Raw genomic sequence first — 13,628 nt, 5'->3', positions numbered from 1 at the left:
AGGTTCCTACCCTGGGATGGAGGGTTATGCATAGGATTTTGTCTTTTTAATTGTTTAAGTCACTTTACTTGGCTGCCATCTTTAGAGTGTGTATCCTTAAGAGGCATATGTAGTGAAATGAATCAGATGTCACACACTTGCTATACGTATGTACATTTGTCTGAATGTTTTGTACTGTTGATTTTAATCTAGATGGCATCTTTAAACAAGATACAATAAAATGACTTGAGGGTATGTTGTATATATTGTTTGGTTTTACATTTATAGTCCCTTCCCTAGAGAAGGAATAGCTTTGGATCCCGGCCTTCCTTCATTAGGGGGATTTACATTGTATGGAATTTGAAACTATGGGGATGGTGCCACGGTAAGACTCTTTTTTTCTCTGTTTGAGTTTGCTGCATCCACATTTTCCTTTATTCATTACTGTCTCAAAGGCATGCAGTGATTTCATAGTTATCATGAGTGTTTTCTAAATGCGGGCATTTTTTTAAAACATCACCTTGCACAAGGGTAATTTAAGGTGCAATCTCTCTGAAATTTCAATAAATTATAAACCGACTAAAATTCTATGAAGAAAGCAAGTTTAATAAAATGTTGGGCTCATCCTTAATCCTCTAATATAATTAATATTTAATATAGTTAATATAATTAATATAATATATATAATATATATAATATAATATATATATAATATAATAATATAATAATATAATAATATAATATAATAATATAATAATATAATATAATATATATAATATATATATATAATTAATATAGTTAATATAATTAATATTTAATATAGGAATTGGAAGCATTTTAAATAAATATAATTGTTTGGCTAGAAAATTTTATTTTAATGTAATATATTCTCCTGAGCCAAGATGGAAAAGTAATGTTAGACCACCTCAGAATATCATTGGAGTACAGTGTTGTGAGTAAGGAGGTGAGATTTATCCCCAAATAGAGTATCTTCCTAATCTAGCCAAAACAAAATTAAAATTAAAATGTTGGTGTAACCCCTTTTTTTTGTCACATGATACTGTATTTATCCAATGGTTTATCAAGCTCAATTTTTTTGAAAAAAATACACTAAAGTTAATTTTAGCTAACACAAAAGCAATATATTACCCATTTAAAAAAAATAAAAGATAAAGTTGAATCGAGTAAATAAATACCCAACAAGTCAAGTTTTAATATTGTGTGTGCCCGCAAAAGGACAACAAACTTTAGTACTCTATAATTTCCATGGGAGACACTTTAAAAAGCCCCTACAGGTCATCACTTTAGAGTAAGCTTTGAGTATTGGCGCTAGAGTTATTGCTATTATGCCAGCATGCACATGCACAACGATATATAACATGTGTAATATAACCAAAGTTTTTGCACATAGGCATTCCAACTTGTGTTTAGGTTCACGTGCAAAACAAAAAAAAATATTTTTTGGGCTGGTGGGAGGATGTTTGTAAGTGCTTGAGTGTAACCTTTTCTTTGAAAATTTTTTAATACTAAAACTTTATTTATATCATATAGAGCAGTGGTCATCAACCCTGTCCTCAGGGCCCACTAACAGGCCAGGTTTGCAAGATAACTGAAATACATCACAGGTGATATCATTTGATGCTCAGTGATTGCAGTATTCTAGTCTGCATCTCCCCAAGGTAATATATAAAACCTGGCCTGTTAGTGGACCCTGAGGACAGGGTTGATGACCCCCGATATAGAGGGCAAAAAATCTCTGTGATATATAATGCCTTTATGACAGGTTCTCTTTAAAGCGGAGTTCCACCAAAAAGTGGAACTTCCACTCATCTGATTCCTCCCCCCCCTCTGGTGCCACAATTGGCACCTTTCAGGGGAAGGAGGGACAGGATACCTGTCTTTGACAGGTATCCTTTCCCACTTCTGGGAGCCTCAGCCGTGGCTATTGACCTCATGGCTGGGGCTCCCTCCTCCTCCCCCTGTCACTGGGCCAGTAGAAAAGAGGAGCAGGCCGCACGCATGCGCAGTAGGGTTCCCGGCGCGAAGCCGAAAGGCTACACTGCCAGTTACATCTTACCCGCAATGGTGGCAGCAACACTTGATGGCTGATGGAAACATCAGCTGCGGTGCCGACATCGCTGGACTTCAGGACAGGTAAGTGTCCTATTATTAAAAGTCAGCAGCTGCAGTATGTGTAGCTGCTGGTTTTTAAATTCTTTTTTTTTTTTTGGGCGGACCTCCACTTTAATGAGACATCAGCTGGCCAAGCTTGTATTTAAACAGATAGATGGGCAGAGAGGCGAGGCTGAGAGGTAGGAAAAGAGACGGGGTAGAGAGGTGGGTAGAGGCATACACACTAGAGTGTACAGGATGCCTGTCCTTGCATTGATACTGAGCACAACAAAGCTGGGTGGGACTGCCACTGCATGGCTGTAACTGACTATGGAGTTACAGGCACACTGTATGACAGCACGACACCCTGGAACTCCAAGAGGGAATGATTTTCATGCAATCTGACCAAACTAGCTTCTGTGCTAGATCTGCTTCCATGCTTGTTGTGGTCGGACTGCAACAGTAAGCAAAGGGGGGCTGGTAGGATCACCAAGTATTTCTAGGGAAACTAGCAAATAAAACATTAAAAAGGCAACAGTAAAGCACACATACACATATATGGAATAATACATTTTGAGGTGACATACACTTTAAGAGCTGACAAAAATAGGGCTACTCTCTGACCTTTTTATTTTGTAGTACTGCCCTTCACTTGTTGTAAACATTCAGGATGAAGCTGAATAACATTTCCATAGAGTGAGGAAAGGTGCACCTCCAGCCTGCTATGCGGATTGGTCATGAGAGGCTCATGATTTGTGTAGCTGGGAAAGTATCCAGTACAACGTAGCAGATTCTTGGAAGTAAATCTCTTCTGGCTAGAAGCAGCATTCCCCACCTCCCAGTGCACCACATCTATCCATGTCACATCTACAGTTTGTTTTATGCTGGCAGGTTTCATCTTGGCTGCTGACTTATTTTCCATGCAAACCTAATAGCAAAGAAACCCAGGCAGTGCATCAAATTGTTTTGGCAAATGCTTTGCCTCCAAATTGTGACGTTGGTGTGTGTCACTCAGTCTAACACTGATTTTAGAATCCTTGAATGAAGCCAATGTAAAGAACATATTATTTATTTCTCATTACATTGCAATTAAACTCTACCTAGCATCAGATATATATTTTACATATTAAAGGAAATTATACTTTCAAAAGAAATCCCTCAGATCTACCTCCACCCATCCAAAACTAACCATCCCAAACTAACCTGTTCTAACACCCCCCACTTTAGCTTCTTATTTACCACTTCCTGTAGCAGAGCATCATCCTGTGTAACGTTTTCTCTACCTCTGGGAGAAATAGTAGGAGGGTGGATTAAGAGAGCTTTTTTTTAATTAAAGATGTCTTTCAAAGTTATGCCAACAATATTTTTGTCTTCTTTTTGTATCGGGGGGTGGAGCCATCTTTTTTCTGTGAAACTTTTGTCTCACTAACTGAACCTAAGTCAGTTCCTAACAGTGTTCCAATCATGTTTGGTGCCTTTAAAACTCTTGTCTCACTAACTAAACTTGGGTCATTTCATAAATAACAAGGTACACCCTAATAGGTTCCCCTAAAGAAATGGGCAAGGTACCTTTTTACTTTTCCTTCAGCAGTCAGCTTTTTCATACAGCAGCAGGCTTCCACAGCACAAAGACTAAAATACAATCATGGACATCAGTCAGTTCACTTACATAAAAGTTTTGGATGTCTGAGACCAATAATGAGGCACTAATTACTAGGTAAGCTATGGATACATTGATGAAGGCTACAGTGAAGGGGACAAGTATCTGATCCCCTGCTGACCTTGTATGTTTGCCCACTGACAAAGAAATGACCAGTCTATAATTTTAATGACAGAATAACAACAACAAAAAAATCCAGAAAAACGCATTTCAATAAAGTTAAAAATTGATTTCCATTTTAATGAATGAAATAAGTATTTGACCCCTTCGCAAAACATGACTTAGTACTTGGTGGAAAAACCCTTGTTGGCAATCATAGAGGTCAGACTTTTCTTGTAGTTGGCCACCAGGTTTGCACAGATCTCAGTAGGGATTTTGTCCCACTCCTCTTTGCAGTTCCTCTCTAAGTCATTAAGGTTTTAAGGCTAACCTTCAAACCTTTAGCCCCCTCTACATATTTTCTATGTGATTAAGATCTGGAGACTGGCTAAGCCACTCCAGGACCTTAATGTGCTTCTTCTTCATCAACTCCTTTGTTGCCTTGGCTGTATGTTTTGGGTCATTGTCATGCTGGAATACCCATCCACAACCCATTTTCAAAGCCCTGACTGAGGGAAGGTTTTCACCTTTCACCACAGATTTTACTGTTCATGGCTCTGTCCATTGTCCCTTTGATGCAGTGAAGTTGTCCTGTCCCCTTAGCAGAAAAACACCCCCAAAGCATAATGTTTCCGCTTCCATGTTTAACGTTGGGAATGGTGTTCTTGGGGTCATAGGCAGCATCCCTCCTCCTCCAAACACGGCAAGTTGAGTTGATGCCAAAGAGATAGATTTTGGTCTCATCTGACCACAACACTTTTACCCAGTTCTCTGAATCATTAAGATGTTCATTAGCAAACTTCAGATGGGCCTGTACATGTGCTTTCTTGTGGGTGCTGCAGGATTTCAGTCCTTCACGGCGTAGTGTGTTACGAATTGTTCTCTTGGTGACTATGATCCCAGATGCCTTGAGATCATTGACAAGATTGTCCTGTGTAGTTCTGGGCTGATTCCTCACCGTTCTCATGATCATTGAAACTCCACGAGGTGAGATTTCACATGGAGCCCCAAACTGAGGGAGATTGACAGTTATTTTGTGTTTCTTCCATTTGCAAATGATCGCACCAACTGTTGTCACCCTCTCACCAAGCTGCTTGGTGATGGCCTTGTAGCTCATTCCAGCCTTGTGTCGGTCTACAATCTTGTCCCTGACATCCTCAGACAGCTATTTGGTCTTGGAATCTGATTGAATGATTGTTTGCTTCTGTGGACAGGTGTCTTTTATTCAGATAACAAGCTGATATTAAGAGCTCTACCTTTAAGAGTGCTCCTAATCTTAGCTCATTACCTGTATAGAAGACACCTGGGATCCAGAAATCTTGCTGATTGATAGGGGATCAAATACTTATTTCACTTATTAAAATGCAAATCAATTTATAACTTATTTGAAATGTGTTTTTCTGGATATTTTTCTTGTTATTCTGTCTCTCACTGTTAAAATAAACCTACCATTGAAATTGTAGAGCGATTATTTCTTTGTCAGTTTGCAAACATACAAAATCATCAGGTGATCAAATACTTTTTCCCCTCACTGTATATCCCACACCGATCTTTACAAAGCCTCAGGGCTAAAGGACCTAAAACAGAACTTATTAATATCTGAGTGGAAAAAAACGTTTTCTGCAAATGGGCCATAAACCATGGAGCTCCTCAGCATGTGTATGTGAGAAGCCTAGAGAATATATTCACAACTTCCACAATCCTGCCAACTCTCTCTGCCTCTTTCAATTTCACCAGAATGGATTTGCTCCCTTTGGTGAGATGCATAAACTACTATAGTAGGAAGATTAGGCACAAATATCTGGTGGTATCCTCTAATCTCTAGAAAGGCTCTAATCTGCTTTTTTGACACTGGTTGTGGCCAGCTTTTCTAATTAATTTAGTCTTGTGTATTATAGGCTTTATAACCCCTGTCCAATGCTGTAGCCTAGATACCAGGCTTCTCCCAGGCCTATTGAACATTATTTTGGGTCTGCTATTAACTGGTCTTACATTTGGAATCCAGAATTGCCTGGGCCTTCTTTAGGTTGGAATCCCTGTCAAGACTAAAAATGACAATGTCATGTAGACATGCTAAAGCATATGGTTTGTGGGTCTTAAGAATGCAATTAATCATACTTTGGAATGGGGCCAGAGCCCCATGTAATCCAACAGGGAGGACAATATACTAGTACAGTCCATCTGGTGTCACACACTGTATTTTCCTTTGCCCTTTCTGTTAGGGAAACCTCAAACCTCAAATTCACACTCACCAGCAGACTCTATTAACTTTTCAGTCCTAACTAGCTACTGTATATATATAGGACCATATCCAAACAAAAACATTACACAAATCAGTGGACACAAACTGTTGTATATTATCTAATAGCTGACACCTGAAAAAATGATTACATAATATTCCTAAAAGCCAGTACTGATGACTGCGTACTGATGACTGTAAAGGAATTGAAGTAAGGTAGAGAATTAAGCAGCCCATACACTGAGTGCATTTCTTTCCTGCAACCACAGACAGTGCTGACAGGGGAATCCCTCCCACTGAGACATTGTATTTTTCTGGTGGGGGGGCGGGGGTCAGGGGAAGAAGTCCCCACTGGGAGGAGACAGTGATTATTGCTGGAGGCTATACAATCTGTTAGTGATAATCTCATGTAAAACCCAGAAGGCTTGTTGTACCCAAGTCGATCGAGCAATCAACTTGGTACATTCAGCCTGCAAATACATGGTTTGGTTTCCTGCTGAACTGGCCGAGATCCAAACCATCTATGGCTTTAGAAACAGGAAACAAACCCTTTGACTGAACAATTTATACAAAAGGGATACCTGGCAAGCCTGCTAAAACAAAATTCCACAAGATTTCAATGGAGGTTGTATAACGTCAAAGACAGGATTCACTTATGCAGCAACAGACAGGGATTGTATGCCCCTTTCTGTTCTTTCTGATCTTGGATACTGACTTTATTTATGATTCAAGGGCTATCTTCCTTTGTCATTTACAGCAGTTGTTTGTATAAAGTGCTTTAAACCAGTGAATTGTACACTCTGAGGTAAACAATTGTGTATGTTTTTTAATCAGTTTGGCACGTTAAGGGAAACTCTCAATACCCTTATATTGAGGGTGGTAATGCATCTGGATCGAATGTTTCTATCAACTCATCCATCTGAGCAGGGATTTCGTTTTCTGACATTGTTGCAGAACTTCAGCCTGCCATTCAGTTTAGGAATGAACGCTATAGGACTTGACCACTCACCGTTATGTCTCTATAATCTCAAAGCTCTTCTAAAAATAATTTTCTCTGGGCTTTAGGTACACTATAAGTTTTCGTATTCTTTGAAGTGGGGCTTGTGACGGGCGTCACTTTGGGCGGGGGGGCACATGCAACCCAGAATCCCTTGGACAGGTTGGGAAACCCTTGTTTCAGTTTCCCAAGTACCTCCTATGTCTAAGTAATCTTGTGTTTATTAGGTGCACAGGGTGACTGAGAATATGATGGAACATTGTAAGTGTTTTGTAGACTGTTGCCACGCCATCTGCAATCCCTGATTAATCAAAGCATTGCTTAGATATGGATCTCATGGTCTTCAATGTAGGAGTCAGTCCATCTGCTACTGGGTGCTCCTGCTATTGTGTGAAGATGTTCTGTGTTTATGCTTATGATAATGTGTATAGTGTCCTCTGAGCTAGAAGACAGCAAGTCTGACTTGAAAGGTCAGACCACTGAGTCACCTAGGCTGGTTAAATGACTAGTTAATTAGCTTGTTTTAATTTATGTTTCTGGTTAAAGTTTGTATTGTTAGGGTAATATGATCAGGTGGGGGAACCTCCTTCTCAAGTGTATAAAGGCCTGTATTCTTGTTCAAATAAACAGTTCCAGCTTGCCAGCCAAACAAGTCCTGCCTAGTTCCTGGTTGTAATATGTGGGTATAATATCTAATATCTATATTCAGACTAGAGGAAGTGGTATATGATGGAAGCATTCAAGCGGAGTGTGGGACATTCCATTAAAGGGCTCAGTAAAATGTCATGGTAAATTATGTTAGTTGAGCCAGGTAATTCTGAAAGCACCTGGCTTTTTTCTGCTAGAATACTCCTATCTCCTGAATCTAAGTAGCAGACAGGATCGCTGACATCCTAATCACTGGCATACCTTTCACTAATGAAACTTAGGGACTTTTTCTGCTTATAGCCTCACAATCCTTCCAGGGGTTTAGTGGGTTACATGGGTATAAATGAGGACTTTCTCTTTTCAGGCTGCCATACTTGATAGTTGACACCACTGATTTTCTCTGATCTCATAGGGGCCTTGCCACTTTGGTAGAAATATACTCTCCAAAATAGGCTCCAAAAATTATATTCTGTCTCCTGGGTTAAAGATTTGCAGCATTTGTTTCTGAACTACCGACATAACTATTCTATGTGCGTATGTGAGCAATGTGCGTAATTACATGTTTATAAGGTGTGGCCTCCTGCTCTTATGGTTCCAGGGCTATATACATGAGTCCAAGGGGGCATCTACTATGCAAAAGTTCAAATGGAGGGTGACTGCTACTGTTTCATTAAGCTGGCAATTCATTTGTAGAATTTTGTTTGAATTTTGAAAAATGTTTGCTTGATTTTCCAATAATCCGTGGGCAGCCAATCTGAACACTTGAAGTGGTCTTGGGCTCCCTGATGTAGCAGGAGAGCCTGTGAACTACAGCAGGTGGCACCAAGGGGGGGGGGGGGTGCTTTTGAGCCCTGTAAATGTGATCGGTAGCTGTAGAGACACTTGGATTGCTTTTACTAGAAAGTTGCCAGCTCTAAAAAATACTCCAGGATCATGACAGCAGCTGCAGCTATGATCCTGCTATAACTGCTTCTTGTGCAGGATGTAGATATACTATATGAACACTGGATAGAAAATAGTTACAGCAGAGCAGCCATGAAAGGTGCCATCTTGGCCTCTGTGTAAGGCTGCTTTCACACTGGGGCGGTATTCAGGCGTTACAGCGCTAAAAATAGCGCCTGTGTAACGCCTGAAAAAAACCGACCCCTTTAACTCCAGTGTGAAAGCCGGAGGGCTTTCACACTGGAGCGATGCGCTGGCAGGACGGTGAAAAAAGTCCTGCTAGCCGCATCTTTGCAGCGGTGAAGGAGCGGTGTATTCACCGCTTCTACCCATTGAAATCAATGGGACACCGCGGCAATACCGCCGGCAAAGCGCCGCTGCAGCGGCGTTTTGCGGGCGGGTTTTATCCCCTTTTTGGCCGCTAGCGGGGGTTAAAACCACCCCGCTAGCGCCCGCACACCGCCGCTAAAACGACGGTAAAGCGCCGCTAAAAATAGCGGCACTTTACCGCCGACGCCGCTCCCGCTGCAGTGTGAAAGCAGCCTTAGTCTAATGTACACAGAACTTTTTACAGCTTCTGTCAGGGGCATCTGTCATTTTTTTTTAACTGCCTCTGAATGCCCCTCCATGTGTTCATGTACACATAAACTGTCAGAGGCATTTGGAGGCATAAGCGTTTAGGGGCAGTAGAAAAAAAACAGCCTGTCTTTCCAAGAGCAGTAAAAACGAGCTGTAAAAATGAAAAATGCCCCTAAACGCTGCTAAACACTGTAACAAGCTGTTAGCAGCATTTAGCCACATTTGGCATTTTAAGGCCTTTTTACATTAAAGGGAGTATTTTACTGAAAAAAAATCCAAAAAAAGCTAACGCCAAGAAAAAATGCAAACAAACACCCATAAACGTTATTCAAAAATTTGGTTAACAGTACTTTGTTTAATGCTGCTTTTTCCTGGCAGCAGCGCTGGCGTTTTTTAAACGTTCTGTGTGCATGAGGCCTTAGATTTGCAATTGACATGGTACTTCTCATGTGATCATTTAAAACAGCATGACCATTTAAGGGTTTAAAAAATTGGTTTGCGAAATGGCATAATAAGCAGAATGGCAACTGTGACCTTTATTGCATAAGGTATGCCTTTAAGTTAACTGTTTTAGGAAACAGTTGAATCATTTAGTTTAGTTTGATTTTAAGGTTACTGCTGCGATCTGATTTCAATACGATAATAATAATGCAACTTGGATGCTACTGTGATGATACCTTGAAGTGGTTTGCACATTCTATTATGCCAAAATTGCACCAAAGTAGTACAAGAACCTTTTCCAAAATCATGCCAAGCTGAGTTGTATTGATGTGAATAAGGACACGGGCATAGCGTTAGTTGTCGCAATTGCAACGCCACCCATGCTCTCCCTGTCATATTAGCATAAATACCTCCCAACTTAACAAAATATCGGAGTCTGAGCTTTCAGAGCCATTTTCAATTCCTGAGCAGAGAGCGGAGAGCAGGAGAGGAGCTAACAGAGGGAGGATGGGTGAAGGCAGCCTGGACAGGGAAATCTCAGTCCTGACCAGGGTCGTCTTTAATATTGATTGGGCCCTGGGCAAAAAATGTCTTAGGGCCCTCCTCCCCCCATACAATTTCGCTCTCCATCTTCTCTGAGACATACAATAAATAGCAGCTAGACTTAAAATCAGTTTACTGTATCAGATCAGGCAGCGATTGGTTGCCAGAGGTTACAGCATATCATTCCTGCTTACTGACTGGTTGCTAGAGGTTACAGCACTCCTTAAGGCTCACTGATTAGTTGCTAGAGGTTACAGCACATGATTTCTGCTTGTTGATTGGCTGCTAGAGAATACTGTACAGTAATACTGCTCACTGGTTGCTATAGGTTACAGAACATCATCTCCTCACTGCAGGGGGGCATGATATACATATGAATGCTGCCTTATATTTACATATCAATGCTGATGGCCTCAGCTATTCACATATGCATGTCACTGATATTTACATATGAATGCCGGTTATTTACATGTAAACACAGGGTCTGCAGGTGAGTCATATGTACACAACAATAGGTCAGAGCTGGGCAGCATTAGTAGCAGCGCTTCACCCAGATATTGGGACACAGCACAGGACTAAAACCTCGATGGACAAGGGAATGTAAACTGGGATAGTTGGCAAGTATGAGGCAGCTACTTTGGGCCCTACAACAATGACAGGGCCCAGGGCAGCTGCCCCTTTTGCCCTGCCTTAAAGACGGCCCTGGTCCTGTCAATGGGGTGGGGACAGACATCGAGTTGTCACTGGGCTGAACAAGGAAGGAGGAGGAGAGCACCACCTGATAGCCAGGACCACTGTCACTGGGGAAGTAAGGCACTGATTGGGTCCGCGTCACTTATCGGAGACCCTTGGTACCCCCCACCTAAAGATGTCCCCTCCCCCTACCCCGCTCACGCCACAACACTGACAGCCAGGAACAGACACATAATGCCCCCCACTGCTCCCCAAAACACCTGCCAATACTAACAGAAAAATCCCTAAAATTTACAAAAAAATGCCCTAAAACCTCCTGAGGAGCCCTGGGGAGTCTGCAGGCTCCAGGAGCTCCAGATTTTACTGTCTCAGTTTGAGCAAGACCAGTAGGGGTGGATGGGCAGGGGTTCAGGAATGGGCCATTACTAGTATGGTGGGGGGGGATCATTCATTACCTGAGGGGGGCATGTGTCATTACAAGAAGAGGGGGCCTCTGGCGTAGCATCAGGGGTCACATTTACAACTCCACCCATGCTCCAGGTGGCCCACGCAGCCTCCCTGTAACACCTAAACAGTAGGGGTAGTGTGGGTGGCATATACAACAACTGACCCTGTCTATTGCAGCTGCAGGAGGAAAATGGAGGGGATCAGTTACTACATATGCTGCCTTGCCATCCCTCCTATCCAGGTTAATCTCATTTCTTCTGCTCTGGCCCCTTGTGTGCTTTTCTGGTCTCCCCGACACTGCTGACTTCCCCCTCTCCTCTCCCACCGGCTGCTGTGGGGATCTTCAAAATAGAGAACGCAGAGGAGGAAAGTAAATGTAATTTACTGGCCCCTTCCTTTTCTGAATGAACACACTACCAATACTGATCACTCACTGTGTTCATCCACAACTGAAGTACAGTAAACCGTGTTTACTATGCTTCAGTTTTGAGCAAATCATATTGGAGGCTGTGTGGACTTTAATGGTACTCCCATGAATAACAACACAGTTTTTTAGTTTTTTTTATAAAAACCTAATTTTATTACATATATGTCCCACAGGCATTAAAAATTGGCATAGGCATTAATTGGATAAATTCATAGTTATGTCATCAAATAATTAGATTGTATAGTCTACCACATTGGGCTTATCCATTTCTTCTCAACATGTTTTTTGGTTCTTTTATTATAGTGAATGTTTTTTGGAACAGTAATACTCCATTCTTCAGTTTTGAATGAATGTCAAGCTCTGTACAGAGCTCTTTCTGTTCATTCATTCTGTGCAGCTGAGACTGCAGAGATGGAGATTCAAGACTGTGTCGTCAACCTCCTTTCTCTGTCTCAAAAGAGAAACATTAGGGGACTGTTTAGATCCCTGATATTTTATCAAAGCCCTCCAAAAGGGCTGCTAATAATTTCAGCAGCTAACACAATTATTCAGTTACCTTTGACATCAAATGGGTTACTTGCTCTGTCTTTAAGAATACTGGTATGGGGAAACAACTCTTTTGCTATAACTTTAAAGCAGGGGTCTTCAAACTTTTTAAACAAAGAGCCAGTTTACTGACTTTAGAGGGGGTGGACTGTGGTCAGTGGGAGTTGAAAATGCCCCAGCATCAGTGGTAGTAAAAAAAATGTCTCAGACTTGGTGGTGAGTGGGAGTAAAAAATTACAAAGCACCTGTGGTTAGTAGGAGGGCAAATTGTTTCCAATCATTGCTATAAGTGAGAGATATAGCGCCCCATTATTGAATTCAGTATGAGGGAATAGTGTTGGTTTCAGTGGAAAAATGGTGGCTAATCTTCAAAGTCAGTGGAAGGAATATTGCCCAACAGGCCAGATAAAGGCGAGCATAAGGCTGCATCTGACCCTCTAATCACAGTTTAGAGATCACTGCCTAAGATTATATGTTTCTGAAAATGATCGCCTCTAGATACTGAGTGGCATAGTCAAGGATTACCAATATCGCTTGCAAAAGGGACCACAATTATAGAGAAGGGTACCAGGGGACTTCTAAAATGTTGAGGTGCATTAATTTCACACTCATAGCAGCCGGGCAGCACAGTGGTGTAGTGGTTAGCACTCTCGCCTAGCAGAAAGAAGGGTCGCTGGTTTGTATCCCAACCATGACACTACCTGCCTGGAGTTTGCATGTTCTCTCTGTGACTGCGTGGGTTTCCTCCGGGTACTCCGGTTTCCTCCCATACTCCAAAGACATGCAGGTAGGTTAATTGGCTTCTGTCCAAAATCGACCCTAGTATATGAATGGGGACCTTGGATTGTGGGCTCCTTGAGGGTAGGGACTGATGTGAGTGTGCAATGTACAGGGATAGGGACAATTGTAGACACTCACTCAGGTTGAACTGGATGGACTGGTGTCTTTATTCAACCTTACTAACTATGTAACTATGTAAAATACTTCTCACCGGCTTTGTGAATACTAGGCCAGGAAAAAAAAAACACTGCTGGATCCTCCTTTTGTTTTGTATACCCTTAAAATTACCCCCTGACACATGGGCCAGATCTAATACTGTTCATGTATGGAAACTGGGGATCCACCAAATACTGCACACCTTGCTCCCTTTCATATAGTTACATAGTCTGGTTGGAAAAAGACTCAATTCCATCCAGTTCAACACAAAAAAAAAAAGAAAACCGAAACAAAAAAAGAACAAAAAAAACCTGAAAAAAACACACACACACACACACAA

General features: G+C 41.5%; 1 protein-coding gene across 7 annotated transcripts in view; it reads right to left on the bottom strand.

The window, feature by feature from the left end:
- The window catches only part of LOC143933935 (protein kinase C and casein kinase substrate in neurons protein 1-like), a 230,480-nt gene that overhangs the window by 124,953 nt on the left and 91,899 nt on the right, over nt 1-13,628 (bottom strand). Inside the window, exon 1 of one of the 7 annotated variants that reach the window (XM_077457106.1) lies at nt 3,661-3,685. The exons of the other annotated variants lie outside the window; for them this stretch is intronic. The gene's annotated coding sequence lies outside the window, so the exon portion shown is untranslated. Of the gene's footprint in view, nt 1-3,660; nt 3,686-13,628 lie in introns of those variants that run through there. 7 annotated transcript variants of the gene reach the window in all.

This window comes from Lithobates pipiens, unplaced genomic scaffold (genome assembly GCF_037356315.1).
Source record: "Lithobates pipiens isolate NorthernLeopardFrog02 unplaced genomic scaffold, aLitPip1_a1.2 Scaffold_27, whole genome shotgun sequence".
Taxonomy (NCBI): domain Eukaryota; kingdom Metazoa; phylum Chordata; class Amphibia; order Anura; family Ranidae; genus Lithobates; species Lithobates pipiens.
Note: the sequence above shows the minus strand (reverse complement) of the source record. Positions and strands in the feature narration are given on the sequence as shown.